The following is a 21,371-nucleotide window of genomic DNA, read 5'->3' on the forward strand; positions in this document are numbered from 1 at the left end:
AACAACTTTGAACTAAAACCTCAGCTAGTTTCTCTGATGCAGCAGAACTGCAAGTTTCATGGACTTCCATCTGAAGATCCTTTTCAGTTCTTAACTAAATTCTTGCAGATATATGATACTGTTAAGACTAATGGAGTAGATCCTGAAGTCTACAAGCTCATGCTTTTCCCTTTTGCTGTAAGAGACAGAGCTAGAGTATGGTTGGACTCTCAACCTAAGGATAGCCTGAACTCTTGGGATAAGCTGGTCAAGGCTTTCTTAGCCAAGTTCTTTCCTCCTCAAAATCTGAGCAAGCTTAGAGTGGATGTTCAAACCTTCAGACAGAAAGAATGTGAATCCCTCTATGAAGCTTGGGAGAGATACAAAGGACTGACCAAAAAGTGTCCTTCTGACATGCTTTCAGAATGGACCATCCTGGATATATTCTATGATGGTCTGTCTGAGTTATCTAAGATGTCATTGGATACCTCTACAGGTGGATCAATTCACCTAAAGAAAGCGCCTGCAGAAGCTCAAGAACTCATTGACATGGTTGCCAATAACCAGTTCATGTACACTTCTGAGAGGAATCCTGTGAGTAATGGGACGCCTATGAAGAAGGGAGTTCTTGAAATTGATACTCTGAATGCCATATTGGCTCAGAATAAAATATTGACTCAGCAAGTCAATATGATTTCTCAAAGTCTGAATGGAATGCAAGCTGCATCCAACAGTACTCAAGAGGCATCTTCTGAAGAAGAAGCTTATGATCCTGAAAACCCTGCAATAGCAGAGGTAAATTACTTAGGTGAACCTTATGGGAACACCTATAATCCATCATGGAGAAATCATCTAAATCTCTCATGGAAGGATCAACAAAAGCCTCAACAAGGCTTTAATAATGGTGGAAGAAATATGTTTAACAATAGTAAACCTTTTCTATCATTCACTCAGCAACAGACAGAGAACTCTGAACAAAATACCTCTAATTTAGCAAACCTAGTCTCTGATCTATCTAAGGCCACTGTGAGTTTCATGAATGAAACAAGGTCTTCCATTAGAAATTTGGAAGCACAAGTGGGCCAGCTGAGTAAAAGGATCACTGAAATCCCTCCTAGTACTCTCCCAATCAATACAGAAGAAAATCCAAGAGGAGAGTGCAAGGCCATTGACATAAGCACCATGGCCGAACCTGTAAGGGGAGGAGAGGACGTAAATCCCAGTGAGGAAGACCTCCTGGGACGTCCAGTGATCAATAAGGAGTTTCCCTCTGAGGAACCAAAGGAATCTGAAACTCATCTAGAGACCATAGATATTCCATTAAACCTCCTTATGCCATTCATGAAAGATGAGTATTCCTCTTCTGAAGAGAATGAGGATGTTACTGAAGAGCAAGTTACCAAGTACCTTGGTGCAATCATGAAGCTGAATGCCAAATTATTTGGCATTGAAACTTGGGAAGATGAACCCCCCTTGTTCACCAATGAACTAAGTGATCTGGATCAACTGACATTACCTCAGAAGAAACAGGATCCTGGAAAGTTCTTAATACCTTGTACCATAGGCACCATGATCTTTAAGGCTCTGTGTGACCTTGGTTCAGGAATAAACCTCATTCCCCTCTCTGTAATAGAGAAACTGGGAATCTATGGGGTACAAGCTGCTAAAATCTCATTAGAGATGGCAGACAATTCAAGAAAACAGGCTTATGGATAAGTAGAGGACGTGTTAGTAAAGGTTGAAGGCCTTTACATCTCTGTTGATTTCATAGTCCTAGATACTGGGAAGTATGAGGATGAATTCATCATCCTTGGAAGACCCTTCCTAGCCACAGCAAGAGCTGTGATTGATGTGGACAGAGGAGAATTGATCCTTCAAATAAATGAGGACAACCGTGTGTTTACAACTCAAGGATCTCTCTCTGCATCCATGGAGAGGAAGCATAAAAAGCTTCTCTCAAAGCAGAGTCAAACAAAGTCCCCACAGTCAAACTCTAAGTTTGGTGTTGGGAGGCCACAACCAAACTCTAAGTTTGGTGTCAAACCCCCATATCCAAACTCTAAGTTTGGTGTTGGGAGGTCTCAACAAAGCTCTGCACATCTGTGAGGCTCATGAGAGCCCACTGTCAAGCTATTGACATTAAAGAACGCTTGTTGGGAGGCAACCCAATGTTTATTTATCTAATTTTCATTGTTTTTCATGTTTTATTAGGTTCATGATCATTTGGAGTCACAAAATAAATCAAAAAATTGAAAACGGAATCAAAAATAGCAGAAGAAAAATCACACCCTGGAGGAAGATCTTACTGGCGTTTAAACGCCAGTAAGAAACATGTTTTGGGCGTTCAACACCAGAACAGAGCATGGTTCTGGCGCTGAACGCCAGAAATGGGCAGCATATGGGCGTTTGAACGCCAGAAATGCACCCTGGAGAAGAGCTGGCGCTGAACGCCCAGAACAAGCATGGTTCTGGCGTTCAACACCAGAAATAGGCTACAAATGGGTGTTCAACGCCCAGAACAAGCACCAATCTGGCGCTGAACGCCCAGAGTTGTGTGCAAGGGCATTTTGCATGCCCAATTTGGTGCAAGGTTGTAAATCCTTGAACACCTTAGGAACTGTGAACCCCACAGGATCACCTCAGGATCTGTGGACCCCACAGGATCCCCACCTACCTCTACTTACTTCTTCTCACCTCAATCTCTCTTCCCTATCACCACTTCACCACTCACATCCATCCACTCTTCCCTATAAACCTACCTCATAAAAACCACCTACCTTCAAAATTCAAAATTAATTTCCCACCTAAACCCACCCTACATGGCCGAAACCTTAACCCCCCTCCCTTCCCTATATAAAGCCCTCCATTCTTCCTCATTTTCACACAACACAACCCTCTTTTTCCCTTCTTGACCGAAACACATCTCCCTCTCCCTCTCCTCCATTTCTTCTTCTTCTTCATCTATTCTTTCTTCTCTTGCTCGAGGGCGAGCAAAATTCTAAGTTTGGTGTGGTAAAAGTATAAGCTTTTTGTTTTTCCATTATCATTGATGGCACCTAAGACCGGAGAATCCTCTAGAAAAAGGAAAGGGAAGACAAAAGCTTCCACCTCCGAGTCATGGGAGATGGAAAGATTCATCTCCAAAGCCCATCAAGACCACTTCTATGATGTTGTGGCCAAGAAGAAGGTGATCCCTGAGGTCCCTTTCAAACTCAAAAAGAATGAGTATCTGGAGATCTGACATGAAATCCAAAGAAGAGGTTGGGAAGTTCTAACAAACCCCATCCAACAAGTCGGCATCCTAATGGTTCAAGAGTTCTATGCCAATGCATGGATCACTAGGAACCATGATCAAAGTAAGAACCCGAATCCAAAGAATTATGTTACAATGGTTCGGGGGAAATACTTAGATTTTAGTCCGGAGAATGTGAGGTTGGCGTTTAACTTGCCTATGATGCAAGGAGATGAGCGCCCCTACACTAGAAGGGTCAACTTTAATCAAAGGTTGGACCAAGTCCTCATGGACATATGTGTGGAAGGAGCTCAATGGAAGATTAACTCCAAAGGCAAGCCGGTTCAACTAAGAAGACTGGACCTCAAGCCTGTGGCTAGAGGATGGTTGGAGTTCATCCAACGCTCCATCATCCCCACTAGCAACCGATCTGAAGTTACTGTGGATCGGGCCATCATGATCTATAGCATCATGATTGGAGAGGAAGTAGAAGTTCATGAAGTCATCTCCCTTGAACTCTACAAAATAGCCGAAAAGCCTTCCCTTGGGGCAAGGCTAGCTTTTCCTCATCTTATTTGCCATCTATGTTACTCAGCTGGAGCTTTCATAGAAGGAGACATTCCCATTGAGGAAGAGAAGTCCATCACTAAGAAAAGGATGGAGCAAGCAAGAGAGCCCATTCATGGATCTCAAGAGACGCATGAAGCTCATCACCATGAGATCTCGGAGATGCCTCAAATGCATTTTCCTCCACAAAACTACTGGGAGTAAATTAACACCTCCCTAGGAGAATTAAGTTCCAACATGGGACAATTAAGGGTGGAACATCAAGAGCACTCCATCATCCTTCATGAAATAAGAGAAGATCAAAAAGCAATGAGGGAGGAGCAACAAAGACAAGGAAGAGACATAGAAGAGCTCAAGGACATCATTGGTTCCTCAAGAAGGAAATGCCACCATCACTAAGGTGGACTCATTCCTTGTTCTTACTTTCTCTGTTTTTCGTTTTCTCTATGTTAAGTGCTTATCTATGTTTGTGTCTTATTACATGATCATTAGTAGTTAGTAACTATGTCTTAAAGTTATGAATGTCCTATGAATCCATCACCTCTCTTAAATGAAAAATGTTTTAATTCAAAAGAACAAGAAGTACATGAGTTTCGAATTTATCCTTGAAGTTAGTTTAATTATATTAAGGTGGTGATAATGCTTCTTGTTCTCTGAATGAATGCCTGAACAGTGCATATGTCTTTTGAAGTTGTTATTTAAGAATGTTAAATATGTTGGCTCTTGAAAGAATGATGACAAGGAGACATGTTATTTGATAATCTGAAAAATCATAAAAATGATTCTTGAAGCAAGAAAAAGCAGCAAAGAACAAAGCTTGCAGAAAAAAAAAATAGGCGAAAAAAAAATATATAGAAAGAAAAAGAAAAAGCAAGCAGAAAAAGTCAATAACCCTTAAAACCAAAAGGCAAGGGCAAATAAAAAGGATCCCAAGGCTTTGAGCATCAGTGGATAGGAGGGCCTAAAGGAATAAAATCCTGGTCTAAGCGGCTAAACCAAGCTGTCCCTAACCATGTGCTTGTGGCGTGAAGGTGTCAAGTGAAAACTTGAGACTGAGCGGTTAAAGTCAAGGTCCAAAGCAAAAAAAAGGAGTGTGCTTAAGAACCCTGGACACCTCTAATTGGGGACTTTAGCAAAGCTGAGTCACAATCTGAAAAGGTTCACCCAATTATGTGTCTGTGGCATTTATGTATCCGGTGGTAATACTGGAAAACAAAGTGCTTAGGGCCACGGCCAAGACTCATAAAATAGCTGTGTTCAAGAATCATCATACTGAACTAGGAGAATCAATAACACTATCTGAACTCTGAGTTCCTATAGAAGCCAATCATTCTGAACTTCAATGGATAAAGTGAGATGCCAAAACTATTCAAGAGGCAAAAAGCTACAAGTCCTGCTCATCTGATTGGAGCTATGTTTCATTGATAGTTTGGAATTTATAGTATATTCTCTTTTTTTATCCTATTTGATTTTCAGTTGCTTGGGGACAAGCAACAATTTAAGTTTGGTGTTGTGATGAGCGGATAATTTATACGCTTTTTGGCACTGTTTTTAGTATGTTTTTAGTAGAATCTAGTTACTTTTAGGAATGTTTTCATTAGTTTTTATGTTAAATTCACATTTCTGGACTTTACTATGAGTTTGTGTATTTTTCTGTGATTTCAGGTATTTTCTGGCTGAAATTGAGGGACTTGAGCAAAAATCAGATTCAGAGGTTGAAGAAGGACTGCTGATGCTGTTGGATTCTGACCTCCTTGCACTCAAAGTGGATTTTCTGGAGCTACAGAACTCAAAATGGTGCGCTTCCAATTGCGTTGGAAAGTAGACATCCAGGGCTTTCCAGAAATGTATACTAGTCCATACTTTGAACGAGTTTAGATGACGTAAAAGGGCGTTAAACGCCAGTTCTACACTACTGTCTGGAGTTAAACGCCAGAAACAAGTCACAAACCAGAGTTGAACGCCAGAAATACGTTACAACCTGGCGTTCAACTCCAAGAATGACCTCTACACGTGTAACATTCAAGCTCAGCCCAAGCACACACCAAGTGGGCCCCGGAGGTGGATTTATGCATCAATTACTTACTTCTGTAAACCCTAGTAACTAGCTTAGTATAAATAGGACTTTTTACTATTGTATTAGACATATTTTGATCATTTTTGAGATCTCTAGACCTCCATGGGAGGCTGGCCACTCGGCCATGCTTACCCTATATTCACTTATGTATTTTTCAACGGTAGAGTTTCTACACTCCATAGATTAAGGTGTGGAGCTCTGCTGTTCCTCAAAGATTAGTGCAAAGTACTACTGTTTTTCTATTCAATTTAACTTATTCCACTTCTAAGATATTCATTTGCACTTCAACCTAAATGTGATGAACGTGATAATCATCATCATTCCCATGAACGCGTGCCTGACAACCACTTCCGTTCTACCTTCGATTGAATGATTATCTCTTAGATCTCTTAATCAGAATCTTCGTGGTGTAAGCTAGATTGATGGCGGCATTCATGAGAATCCGGAAAGTCTAAACCTTGTCTGTGGTATTTGACGAATGGATTTTTGACGGTTTAGAATTTCACAAATGAAATCTCGTTGCAAGTATAGTTTCTAAACCAATCACTAATCCTTTCATACAAAAAGTTGTTTGTCACTAAAACAAACCCCTAAAATTTATAAACCGAAGTATTCAAACCTCGGGTCGTTCTCCCTAGGAATTGTAATGGAGTGTCTTGTTATCGGTTGTGAGTTATATTTGGGGTTTTGATATGAAGCATGAAAGATAAATGGTAAGAAAGTAAACTAATGGCTAAAAAGGTCTTGGCAAGGGTTGGTGGTCAAAGATCTCTATCCTAATCACTAACCACAATATGAGAATTGGCAAGGATTAATCTCATTAAATCATCCTCTAACTAGTAGTAAAGGAAAGTCAAATGAGCTATATCAATCCTAGTCCATAAGTCCTAACTCTCCACTAATTCAATTAGTGAGAACTAGAGTCAATGAATCCCAATCATCAATTACTTGGACATTAGTAACTCAAGAGTTCCTAAGTTACCTTTCCAAGCCAAGAACATAAAACTCTACTCTAAAATCCAACCAAGCATTTCATAAAACACTTGGAAGGCATAAAAGGAAAGCATAGTAAGATTGCAAGAAAAGTAAATCTACACTACTCAATTTGCAAGGAATTAAACAACAACAAATCAAATGAACACAATTATTATGATTTACCTTGAATTGAATTGAAAGAGAAAGGGAGGAACAAAAGTAGATCTACAACAAAATGCAAGAACAACATAAAGGAAATTACAACAAAAGGATGGAAGAAGAATGAATGTAACAACAAGGAATTGAGAAGAAGAAGATGAATTAAAATCTAGATCTAAGAACTAAACCTAATCCTAATTCTAGAGAGAAGTGAGAGCTTCTCTCTCTAGAAACTAATTACAAAGCTAAACTAAACTAATTGGTAACTAACACACGTTTCTCTCTTCACTCCTTGGGTTAAATAGCATCAGAAATGAGTTGGATTGGGCCCACAAGGCTTTAGAATTCGTTGGCCACGTTTTGCTTTAAGTGAACTAGGTGGCAACAACGGCGCGTGTGCGTACTTTGCGCGTGCGCGCCACCATACGTGTAGAAACTATGGCAAATCTTATATCGTTTCGAAGCCCCGGATGTTAGCTTTCCAACCCAACTGAAACCGCATCAATTGGACCTGTGTAGCTCAAGTTATGGTCATTTAAGTGTGAAGAGGTCAGGCTTGACAGCTTTTTGGTTCCATCATTTCTTCATGAGTTCTCAAACTTTACATGCTTTTTCTTCATTCCCTTAATCCAATCTTTGCCTCCTAAATCTGAAATTACTTAACGAACATATCAAGGCATCTAATAGAATCAAGGTGAATTAAATTTAGCTATTTTGAGTCCTAAAAAGCATGTTTTCACTCTTAAGCACAATTAAGGGAGAAGTTATAAAACCATGCTATTTCATTGAATAAATGTGGGTAAAAGGTGATAAAATCCCCAAAAATCAATACAAAACAAACCGTCAAATTGGGGTTTGTCAGTATTCCGAGTAGGATTCAGGGATTGAATGACTGTGACGAGCTTCAAACTCGCGAGTACTGGGCGTAGTGACAGACGCAAAAGGAGGGTGAATCCTATTCCAGCATGATCGGGAACCTCAGATGATTAGCCGTGCTATGACAGAGCATTTGGACCATTTTCACAAGAGGAGGGGAAGTAACCATTGACAACGGTGATGCCCTTGCATAAAGCCAGCTATGGAAAGGAGTAAGACTGATTGGATGAAGACAGCAGGAAAGCAGAGATTCAGAGGAACGAAAGCATCTCTACACGCTTATCTGAAATTCTCACCAATGAATTACATAAGTGTTTCTATCCTTATTTTCTGTTTATTTACTATTAATTTCGAAAACTCCATAATCAATTATTATCCGCCAGACTGAGATTTACAAGGTGACCATAGCTTGCTTCATACCAACAATCTCCGTGGGATCGACCCTTACTCACGTAAGGTTTATTACTTGGACGACCCAGTGCACTTGCTGGTTAGTTGTATCGAAGTTGTGACAAATTATGAATTGAGATTAGAGCACCAAGCTCTTGGAGTCATTATCAGAGATCATAATTTCGTGTACCACAACCCGATAAATTCGTATCCTTAGCTATTTTTGTAGTAGTAGTTTTCTTCCTTATTTGATTTTTACTAAGTTTTTATTGCTTTTTAGATCATGCAGCTATCTTAGAACTGGAGCTGGACAAAAAAAAAAAAAAGAGAGCACCCGACCCACAAGCGTCGCTGACGTGTACGCGTCAGATGGGTATGCGTGAAAAATAAAAATGAACAGAGAGTTGCGTGGGAGTGGCGCAGGAATGATGCCTTTCGCACAAACAAGCCCACGCGTACGCGTACCCCACGCGTACGCGTCATTCGTGATTTTGGCACGCCACACGTACGCGTCATCGACGCGTACGCGTGACCTTAAAAATTGACGTAAATAAGTGTTTGGGCAGAAATTTATGCTGGCTTGGGGCTGGAAGTGTGCTAGAAAAATAAAACTTGTTCATGCATACGCGTCCCTGATGCGTGCGCGTGCATGACGCGCACACGTCGCATGAAATTATTGGTTCCCAAGCCACGCGAACAGAGAGTTGTGCGTGTACGTGGCTGGCTTCGCGTGAATCGCACAAATCATGGGCACATGGACGCGTGCCTGATGCTCACGCGTCATTAAGGAAAATTTGCGACCCATGCGTACGCGTGCTGTACGCGTACACGTCGCCTTCGCCACATAACTACACTAGTTCACCGCCTAGTTTTAATTTTCTTTCTCTCTCTCCCAATCCTAATTCTCTCTTGTTCTTTTATCCTTTTATTCTTCTTTCATCATAATAGTTGTTTCTTTATGTTTTCAGTTCTTCTTTGCTTGAGGACAAGTAAACCTTTAAGTTTGGTGTTGACGCTTCACCTAGAAGTTTTCTGTTTATTCTTATGGGACTAAAAGGGAGGCGAATCATCTTCACAGAAGGAGCACAACCTGAAGAATAAAATGACTGCTAGGATAACTAAGGTGGTTGAGTTCCTTTCATTCTATATTTCTTCCCACTTTTATTATATTATGTTCTAGTTTTCTGCTATTTTACTTTGTTTGTTGCATGATCCTTTATTAGTTAGAATCCTAGGTCTAGTTTAGTTTTCTCTTAATTGCCTTAATTCTAAAAAGATGTTTCATGTATTACTCACTGAGCTTGAATTGAAAATAAAAAATACAGAAGTGATGTATTACATGAGAAATTGAGTTTATATTGAAGAATAGTCTTATTTACTTAGATGTGGTGGTAATTTCTGTAACTCTGAATGCATGACATGAATAGTGCATATTTAAAATTAAATCAAAGAATGTTAATGTAAAAGGAACATGGATTTAGAGAATTATTATGATTTCTCTGAAATAAAAAAAAATTTAATCCTTGAAGCAAAAGAAACAGCAAAAAAAAAAAAAAAAACCAGGTCCAAGGCTCTGAGCACCAATGACTAGGGAGGTCAGACATGATTAAAAGCTCAAAAAGTTGTTTCCCTAGTTACATGCTTGTGGTGTTCTTGTGTCAAGTAATCCTTGAGACAAAACATTTAGAGTCGAGATCAACTGCAATTAGAAGAGTATGCCAAAGGCTTTGAGCACCACTGTCTGGGAGTAGCTGAAAGAAAAAAATCAAAACTCCAAAAAGAGTTTCCCAGTTAAGTGCTTGTGGTGTTTCTGTGTCAAGTAAAGCTTGAGATAAAACATTTAAAGTCACGGCTAGGCTCAAGGTGCAAAGCACCAAAGAAAAGAAAAACTATTGTGTTCAAGGGTTAAATTGAGTTACAAAAGATCAGAGAATTCATAATATTATCCAGATTCTAATTCTGAATGACAGTGACATTCTTCTGATTCAAAGGAGAGTGAGATGCCAAAACTATTCAAGATTGTAGGTATAAACCCCACTATAAGAAGAGACATGAGCTTAATCGAACTTTCATTCTCATGCAAATTCACATTCTAAGCCGATATTAAGTTTGGTTGCTTGAGGACAAGCAACAATTCAAGTTTGGTGTTGTGATGCGCGAGCATCTTTCTTACCTTTTCTTAGTGAATTTGCATCTAATTTGTTGAGTTTAATAAAGAATTAATTATCTTTTAGCCAATATGGATGCTACTTTGAGTCTTTTGCAATTTTGTTTATTTTAGGTAGCATTCCGTTGGATTTGATGGAGTTTCTGCAGCACAAGAACCAAAGGAGATGGGAGCGAGGAGCGACGCATATGCGTGACTGATGCGTGCGCGTGATTTGGAGCTTTCCATGGTGACACGTGCGCGTGACTGACGCGTACGCATGATTTGAAGATTTGCTCAGCAACGCGTACGCGTGACTGACGCGTGCGCGTGACACGTGAAGAAGACCATCGATGCGTACGTGTGACTGACGCGTACGAGTGACAGGCGCCACGTGCAGAAAACGCAGAAAAACGCTGGGGGTGATTTCTAAGCTATTTTGACTCAGTTTTCAGCCCAAAAAACATAGATTAGAAGCTGCAGAATGGACAAAACGAGTGGTCCCCACCTATCAACTGAAGACTTGTTAATTAATTCTAATTTAAATTCAAATATTATTTTTAGGAAATGATATTATTTTAGTTTTAGAGAATAGATTTTAAATTAATGAGGATTAGAGAAAAAGGGGATTCCAACAGTGGGGTTCCAGGACAACATTATTCCATTCCAATTTACAATCCTTATTTTTCTCTTTACCATGAACAACTAAACCTCCATTGTTAAGGTTAGGAGCTTTGTCTATTTGTATGGATTGATTTTATTGCTTTTTCTATTTTAATTCATGTATGGATTTATAATTTAAGAATTATTTTCGCTCTTTATCTTATGAATTTGGGTGGAACGGAAGTATGACCCTCTTTCTAATTGTGTTCTTGTATAACTTGGAAAAGCTCTTTACTTGAACAACAGCTTGAAAATATATTCTCCTAAATTTTAATTATCTAGATTTAACGGGATACGTGACATATAATCCTTTTATTTTTGGGTAATTAGGATTTTTGTGGCATATAAACTGGAATTTGATCATCACCCTCTAATTGGAATTAATTGACCAAGGAATTGGCAGTTGATGAATTTTAGAGGAGACTAGAAAGGTCTAAGGAATTAGGGTCTAGTCACACATAGTTTGTCATGAATTAAATCCTGCATAATTAAAATAGTTAGTAAGAAAAGTTAATCCGGAAAAATAGATAACTCTGAAACCTTAATTGTTTCTCCATAAATATTCCCAACTCATTTACTTTACTATTTTAATTTCTGAACGATTGTTTAATGCTCCTTGAACATTTAAACACTACTTTCTGTTTGCCTAATTAAGTAAATTAATCAACCATTGTTGCTTAGTCCTTCAATCCTCGTGGGATCAACCCTTACTCACCTGAGGTATTACTTGGTACGACCTGATGCACTTGCCGGTTAGTTTGTGGGTTATAAATTCCACACCAGGCGCCTCCTACCAATTAATGCCAAGTAGCAAACCAAAAATCAAGTATTTACACTATTCACATATTTACAACAACCAAAATTGTAGCACTCATTGCACTTAAAGTGAACTCCCCAGCAACGGCGCCAAAATTTGACGAAGCCCCAAATGCACGGGTTAGGAACTTAATTATCCAAAATAGAATTGGCGTTGTAAGTATAGTCCTAACCCAACAAGTTGGCCATCAATCAAATTGGAAACTTACAAGATGTGTCACAATTCAAAACTAATTCAAAACCGAGAGTATTTGACTCCCGAGTCGTCTCCCAAGGAGTACTTTAGAACAATGAGTGTGCAAATCTGGTTGTAGTGATCAAGGGGTTGTCGATAAAGAAATGAATATATAAAGCAATAAAAGAACATGCAAAATTGTAATGATTGAACTAATGAAGAAAATAAAGAACCGACTATGTAATATAAATAAGTAAAGTATAAAAGAGATTAACATAGAAGTGTATGAAAGATTGAAAGCATAAAAAGAGTCTTGGCTTGGAGTGAGCTAAGGGTCCTTTCCTTGTTGGAACCACAACTATGACAATCATGATGGATTAGTCTCACTTGATCAACCCTCACATCGGAAAGTAAGTTAAATGAGCATAAGTGTTCTCAACCCACAAATCCTAAATTGCTTGCTAATTGCCTTAGCAACAAATTAGCGTTAGTGGAAACAAGGACAATTAACAATCCAAGGATTGAAACTAAATGTTGGACATTCCAACTCTAGGAACCCAATTGCTCACTTTACCCAAGCCAAGAGCAAAAAATTTAGCCTAAAACCATGTTTGACATTTTGTCAAACACTTGGTGGGCAAAAACCTTAAACATGGAGAAAATGAGAAAAGGCTTAAAACTAAAAGCAACAATTGATCTCAATCAACAAGAATAACACAAGAAAGCATGAAACAAACATCAAACATCAAATTCATCAACAAGAAATTGAAATTGCAAGAGAGAAGCAAAATTGAACTATAACTTGAATTAGAAGAAAGAGTAATGACAACGTAACTATAAAGAGTAATAATAAGAGAATACTTACAATGAAAGCTAGCAAAATCCAAGATCAAAAATGGAAATGGCACTTGGATGTAAAATCCTAATATAAACCCTAATAGAGATGATGAAAAACTTAGAGAAAAAAACTAAAATAAAAACTTCCTACCACTACTCCTAAACTATCCTAATGATATGCTATGTTATGTCCCTCATTTCCCCTCCAATATGAGTGACAAACCCCATTTGTAGGGCTTATCTTATGCTTGATTTAGGGGATTTTATAACCTTTTACCCACATTTATGCAATGAAATAGCATGGTTTTGTATATTCTCCTTTAATTGTGCTTAAGAGTGAGAACATGCTTTTTAGGTCTTAAAATAGCTAAATCTAATTCACCTTGATTCCATTAGATTCCTTGATATGTTTGTTAAGTGATTTAAGGTTTAGGAGGCAAAGATTGGATCAAGGGAATGAAGAAAGGAAGCATGGAAAGTTGGAGAACTCATGAAGAAATGAAAGAATCGGAAAGCTGTCAAGCCGACCTCTTCGCACTTAAACGACCATAACTTGAGCTACAGAGGTCCAAATGATGCGGTTCCAATTGGGTTGGAAAGCTAACATCCGGGGCTTCGAAACGATATAAGATTTGCCATAGTTACATCGCGCATAGGGGCGCGCACGCCCACGGTACGCGGACGCGCCGATGGTGGCACATGACCCACTTAATGCAACACGTGGCCAGCGATTTTAGAAGCCTTGTGGGCCCAATCCAACTCATTTCTGATGCTATTTAAGTCAAGTATTGAAGGGGAATCAACATACTTTTAGATACTTTTCATACTTTTAATCATTAGTCATAGTTTAGTTTAGTTTTTTAGTTAGTTTCTAGAGAGAGAAGCTCTCCCTTCTCTCTAGGATTAGGATTAGGTTTAGGTTAATCTCTCTTCTTAGATCTAGGTTTAACTCATGCTTTGATTCACTTTTCATTTACCAATTCTTAATCTTCTCCTCTTCCTCTTTCTAGATGTGTGCTTTAATAATTGTAATCCTCCATTTTGTTTTGGATATATTGTTGTTCCTTGGTTTTCTTTCAATAATGCAACTTGAGGTAATTCATGATAATTGTGATTTCCTTGATTGTTGTTGTTAATTCCTTTCAATAATTGTTGATTAGACTTCATTCTTGTTGTTGATTTACTATACTTTTCTTTTGTGCCTTCCAAGTGTTTGATGAAATGCTTGGTTGGATTTTAGTGTAGATTTTGTTCCTCTTGGCCTAGGTAGAGTAATTAGTGACACTTGAGTCATCTAATTCCTTTGTTGATTGATAATTGGAGAGATTGCTAATTGATTTGAAAGCCTCCAAAGCTAGTCATTCCTTTAGGAGTTGATTAGGACTTGAGAAATCAAATTGATTCACCCACTTGACTTTCCTTTAATTAGTAAGGGTTAACTAAGTGGTAGCAATGAACAAATCTCATCACAATTGAAAAGGATAACTAGGATAGGACTTCTAATTTTCATACCTTGCCAAGAGCCTTCTATAGTTGTTAGTTTATTTTCATTGCCATTTACTTTTCATGCTTCTTATCCAAAACCCCAAAATAACCCATAACCGATAACAAGACACTTCATTGTACGTCCTAGGGAGAACGACCTGAGGTCCAATACTTCGGTTTATAAATTTTAGGGGTTTGTACTTGTGACAAACAAATTTTTGCATGAGAGGATTATTGTTGGTTTAGAGACTATACTTCAACGAGATTTCATTTGTGAAATTCTAAACCGTCAAAAATCCATTCGTCAAAGAGCTAGAAGACTTCAGAAATGGGCCTCCAAAGCCCCCAAATCGTGAGTCACGTGCTCTTTTAATGAAGCCATGTGCGGACACCTGTGCGGACCCACAGATGCGTGCGTCTGCACACCTTGCGAAAAATCACGTCCTGTGCATACGCACAAGTAGCCGTGTGCACGCACACTAGGCGATGCTTGAATGGAAGCGCGACGCGCTCGAAGCAATCCACGCGCTCTGGTTGGGCAGCTGTGCGTACGCACAAGCAGCCGTGCGCACGCACACGTCTCTGAACTCATCTCTTTTCATTCTTCATGTTTCCTCCACTTTGCATGCTTATCTTCCATTTTCTCCAACTCATTCCTACCTTATACACCTGAAATCACTCACAAACAACATCAAGGCATCGAATGGAAGGCAAATGGAATAAAATAGATTAAATTAGGTGCAAAAGAGCATATTTTCATAATCAAACATAATTTGGGAGGGAAGTTCAAAAGCATGCTATTCAAGGGAATAAGTGCAAGTTTATATGATGAAAATCCATTCAATTCTAATAAAAAATCATCATTAAATATGGATTCATCAATGGTCCTCATTCTCCCTTCATTATGAGCTAAATGGCTTCAGAAATGGGCCTCAAATCCATCAAAATCGCGAGTCACGTGCTATTTTAATGAAGGCATGTGGGGCCACCTGTGCGTACACACAGACGTGTGTGCACGCACACTCTGCCAAAATTCTTTCCTGTGCGTACGCACAAGATGGTTTGCGCACAGACGCGCGACGCGCACGAAGCGGCTCACGTGCACGCGTGGCTCTATTTTGATGGCTGTGCGTACGCACGCATGTCTGTGCATACGCACACTTCGTTGAGCTCTTCTCCTTTGATTCTTCATTTTTCATCCACTTTGAATGCTCCTCTTCCATTCTTCCCAAGCCATTCCTACCTTATACCTCTGAAATCACTCACAAATAATATCAAGGTATCGAATGGAAGGTAAATGGAATAAAATTAATCAAATTAGGCACAAAAGAGCATGTTTTCATAATCAAGCACAAATTAGGAGGAGAGTTCAAAAGCATGCTATTTAATGGAATAAGTGCAAGTTTATATGATGAAATCCATTCAATTTCAACCAAAAATCATCATCAAATATGGATTCATCAGGCAGCATCCAAGCACCACTACAACTGCCCTCCTTCCATGAATTCCTTCTTCAACTCCAAGTTCTTACATTACCTTTACTCTGCTTCTTTTATTTAGTTCTCAATAAATTTTGTAGTTGATTTTAGTAAGTATATTAGGTTAGATTGGTTAATTGGTTGTCATATGAGTTGCAAGTGTTTGTTTGATATTAATTGGGTTGATTGTTGCTTGAAATTGATTTGAAATTTATGAATATATGAATTGCATACCAAGTGTTCGTCATAATGCCTAAATGAGTTTTTTGTTTAATTCATGTATTATGGCCACCATATGTCTTAAACTTTGTTCTTGTTAGGAATTCTACTCAAGAGTTGTGCATTTTAAATGCTTACAATTTTATTTGGGATTGAACTTCATTAATGTACTTGTTTACTGCTTTGAGTTACTAGCACCAAATCAACTTGGAAATGTTACATTTAGTTTCATATTTGATGAAATCTTTAACAAGTGCATATTGAACCTAGTGAATTGAATTGAACTACTTGCTCATCATGATTTTCAAATCTACATAATCACATACCAAGGTTTTTATTCTTTAATGCTTTGCATTTGTTTGAGTGACTTGACTTAATTTTTATCAAGTTTGCCCCTTTTTTTTACAACAAACGCCTTGTCTGTGTGATTATTTCCTTATTTTTTTAGGATGAATAAGTAGGCTTCTTTTATTAAGGATGAATTGGTTATTATTCGTTGTGCTATTCTATATTAATCTTGCGCTTTCACTTGCACAATCTCAATATCCATCGCTTGCATCATAGGCCACTTAATGGAGGAATTCATGGTTAATTTTTGATTGTGTGGTTTGCCGTTTTAACCGGCCATGTGTGTGTTCTAACCATGCGCACATTTAGAATACACACATTGTCTTTTATCATACCACACTCATATTAACTCTTTCTCAATTCCTGTTTATTTGTTTTATATAGCAGCCAGAGGCCCCGCAACCACCAGCTGAAGGTGGCGATGCTTAAATCCTTCTGTCCCCCAGATTATCATCCATGCACGGAGGATCGTGCCACACTTAAGTGTGGGGGGGGGGATTCATAACTTTTGGGATGTAAATTTCTTGTTCCGAACACTTTACACTCTATTTTACTTTTAGTTATTATGTTTTTTATGGATATTTATTAGTACTTTTGACTTTTGTACTGCATGCTCTTATTTTGATTGGTTATATATATCTTAGTCTATCTTTAGTTTTATTATTAGTTATTGCATTTTTATTTTGCTTGGTATATATTCTATAGCTAGTAATTGTGATTGGATGTTGTGAATAGTATAGTACCTAGTTAATTTTGTCCTAATTGTTCATGATGATTTTTGTATAGTGGAAATTAGGAAAGAGATAAGAATTTTGGAATTGCATCCAACACATTATACATACATAGAAAATAATCTTGGCAAAAATAACAAAAATTTTCAAGAAAAATTTATTTTAGGGAATTCCATTGTTTTAATTCGAAAAATTGCTTTTAAACTTGCTTAAATTATTTTGTGGAATATAGAAGAGAGATAGAACAAGACACCAAGTGAGATTTGAGCTTTTAATGCGTGGTTGCATATTTCAACCACAATCCTTATTCTTGTGTGTTATGCTCCTTCTATAATTGTGATTTTAGCTTTGTTTAATTCTTTATTTTTGATGTTTGATGTTTTGAATGCGTTTAGCATGATTGAGGCTATTTTTGAATTAAAGCTTACTAACCCATATAGCCATATCCTTATATCTACCATTGTGAACTAATTTGGAGCCTTATTGACCCCATTATTTTTAATATTAGCACATCACAATCCTAAGCGAAAAACCATGAATGGCCTTGAATTGCATTTTTGATTAGCTTAGCTTAAAGTGTGTGTGTGTCATTTAAGTGTGGAGAAAGTTTTTGGAAAATATTGGTAGTGAATAAAAAGTTTATTTTGGATATTTATTAAAAATTTTGGAAAATGGGTGCACATTCATGTGTCAATTTCTTTAACCATATACATTTGTTTTGTATATATATTACTTGAAAAGAAAAAAAAGAAATAAAAAAATTGAAAAAAATAATAAAAGGAGACAAAGGTTACCCCAAAGAAAAGAAAAAAATGAATAATGAATGCATTTGTGGATTAAATGAGAAAGAATGCATGAATGTGTGTAAAAAGAGAGTAATGGATAGTTAGATTGAATTTTAGTGATTAGGTTGTTATAGGTTAGATAGATGCTTAAGCTAATCAAATATTCAATCTTTTAGTCCACTTGACCATATTCATCCTACCTTAACTCAACCCCATTACAACCCTGAGAAGTCTTCATGATACTTGCATACATACATTAAATGTGTTGATTGTTAGATGAAGAGAAAATCCTATAAAGAATGATTAGAGGAGGATTGAGTTATTAAACCCTAAACATTGAGCGATTAGAGTATATACACATCCGGTGAGGGGTTCGATTGCTCAATTCTATGTTTCTACACCTCTTATTTTGTATTATCTTTCAAGTTATTACATTCTTTTTGAGAACTTGAATCAATTCATGGAATTGTGATTGCATTGCAATATTTCCTTGTTTGAGACCTATATGTCTATATCACTATATGCTTGCTCAGAATTTGTTTGTTTGTTTTGTGGTGCACGAAATTGTGATGTCCAGGCTCAAATTATTACTGGCACGTGAGCAACTTGGTACGCGTAATCGTGATTACACATTCATAATTTGTCACAACTTCGATACAACTAACCAGCAAGTGCACTGGGTCGTCCAAGTAATACCTTACGTGAGTAAGGGTCGAATCCCACGGAGATTGTTGGTATGAAGCAAGCTATGGTCACCTTGCAAATCTCAGTTAGGCGGATATAAAATAATCATGGAGTTTTCGAATAATAAATAATAGAATAGGGATAGAGATACTTATGTAAATCATTGGTAGGAATTTCATATAAGAGAATGGAGATGCTTTTCGTTCCTCTGAACCTCTACTTTCCTACTATCTTCATCCAATCAGTCTCACTCCTTTCCATGGCTGGCTTTATGTGATACATCACCACTGTCAATGGCTACTTTCGGTCATCTCTCGGGAAAATGATCCAATGCCCTGTCACGGCACGGCTAATCGTCTGGAGGCATCACCCTTGCCAATGGCTTCATCTTATCCTCTCAGTGAATAATATGCTCACGCACCCTGTCACGGCACGACTATCCATCTGTCGGTTCTCGATCATGCTGGAATAGGATTTACTATCCTTTTGCATCTGTCACTAACGCCCTGCAATCGCGAGTTAGGAGCTCGTCACAGTCATTCAATCATTGAATCCTACTTGGAATACCACAGACAAGGTTTAGACCTTTTGGATTCTCTTGAATGCCGCCATCATTCTAGCTTACGCCACGAAGGTTCCGGTTAGGAGATCTAAGAGATACTCATTCTAGCTTATTTCATGTAGAACAGAAGTGTTTGTCAGGCACGCGTTCATAAGGGAGAAGGATGATGAGCGTCACACATAATCATCACCTTCATCACGTTCTTGGGTGCGAATGGATATCTTAGAAGCGAAATAAGAAGAATTGAATAGAAAACAGTAGTACTTTGCATTAATCTTTGAGGAACAGCAGAGCTCCACACCTTAATCTATGGAGTGTAGAAACTCTACCGTTGAAAATACATAAGTGAAGGTCCAGGCATGGCCGAGATGGCCAGCCCCCTTGGTCTAAGAACAATGCATTCAAAGATGATCCTAAGATCCTAAGATGATCAAAAGATGTCTAATACAATAGTAAGAGGTCCTATTTATAATAAACTAGTCACTAGGGTTTACATGAGTAAGTAATTGATGCATAAATCCACTTCCGGGGCCCACTTGGTGTGTGTTTGGGCTGAGCTTAAGTGTTCCACATGCAGAGGCCATTTGTGGAGTTGAACGCCAGTTTCTATGCCAGTTTGGGCGTTTAACTCTGGTTTTGGATCCTTTTCTGGCGCTGGACGCCAGATTTGGGCAGAAGGCTGGCGTTGAACGCCAGTTTACGTCGTCAATTCTTAGCCAAAGTATGGACTATTATATAGTGCTGGAAAGCCCTGGATGTCTACTTTCCAACGCAATTGGAAGCACACCATTTCGAGTTCTGTAGCTCCAGAAACTCCACTTTGAGTGCAGGGAGGTCAGAATCCAACAGCATCAGCAGTCCTTTTTCAACCTCTGAATCTGATTTCTGCTCAAGTCCCTCAATTTCAGCCAGAAAATACCTGAAATCATAGAAAAACACACAAACTCATAGTAAAGTCTAGAAATGTGAATTTAACATAAAAACTAATGAAAACATCCCTAAAAGTAACTAGATCCTACTAAAAACATACTAAAAACAATGCCAAAAAGCGTATAAATTATCCGCTCATCACAACACCAAACTTACATTGTTGCTTGTCCCCAAGCAACTGAAAATCAAATAGGATAAAAAGAAGAGAATATACTATAAATTCCAAACTATCAATGAAACAGAGCTTCAATCATATGAGCGGGACTTATAGCTTTTTGCCTCTTGAATAGTTTTGGCATCTCACTTTATCCATTGAGGTTCAGAATGATTGGCATCTATAGGAACTTCAGAGTTCAGATAGTGTTATTGAGTCTCCTAGTTCAGTATGATGATTCTTGAACACAACTTCTTTATGAGTCTTGGCCGTGGCCCTAAGCACTTTGTTTTCCAGTATTACCACCGGATACATAAATGCCACAGACACATAATTGGGTGAACCTTTTCAGATTGTGACTCAGCTTTGCTAAAGTCCCCAATTAGAGGTGTCCAGGGTTCTTAAGCACACTCTTCTTTTGCTTTGGACCTTGACTTTAACCGCTCAGTCTCAAGTTTTCACTTGACACCTACACACCACAAGCACATGGTTAGGGACAGCTTGGTTTAGCCGCTTAGACCAGGATTTTATTCCTTTAGGCCCTCCTATCCACTGATGCTCAAAGTCTTGGGATCCTTTTTATTTGCCCTTGCCTTTTGGTTTTAAGGGTTATTGGCTTTTTCTGCTTGCTTTTTCTTTTTCTTTCTATTTTTTTTTCTATTTTTTTTGCCCCCTTTTTTTTCTTTTTTTTTTTTCTGCAAGCTTTGTTCTTTGCTGCTTTTTCTTGCTTCAAGAATCATTTTTTATGATTTTTCAGATTATCGAATAACATGTTTCCTAGTCATCATTCTTTCAAGAGCCAACATATTTAACATTCTTAAACAACAACTTCAAAAGACATATGCACTGTTCAAGCATACATTCAGAAAACAAGAAGCATTGTCACCACATCAATATAATTAAACTAAGTTCACGGATAAATTCAAAACTCATGTACTTCTTGTTCTTTTGAATTAAAACAGTTTTTATTTTAAGAGAGGTGATGGATTCATAGGACATTCATAACTTTAAGACAAAGTTACTAACTACTAATGATCATGTAATGAAGACACAAACATAGATAAGCACATAACATAGAAAACGAAAAACAGAGAAAGTAAGAA

At 38.0% G+C, this 21,371-nt stretch overlaps 1 non-coding gene across 1 annotated transcript; it reads right to left on the reverse strand.

Annotated features, from left to right (window-relative positions):
* Positions 1-291: 291 nt before the first annotated feature.
* LOC112780349 (small nucleolar RNA R71) lies at positions 292-399 on the reverse strand. The gene has a single exon (XR_003191192.1). It is a non-coding gene; the product is annotated as a small nucleolar RNA R71 (small nucleolar RNA).
* Positions 400-21,371: the final 20,972 nt, after the last annotated feature.

The sequence above is a fragment of the Arachis hypogaea genome, chromosome 19 (genome assembly GCF_003086295.3).
Source record: "Arachis hypogaea cultivar Tifrunner chromosome 19, arahy.Tifrunner.gnm2.J5K5, whole genome shotgun sequence".
Lineage (NCBI taxonomy): Eukaryota > Viridiplantae > Streptophyta > Magnoliopsida > Fabales > Fabaceae > Arachis > Arachis hypogaea.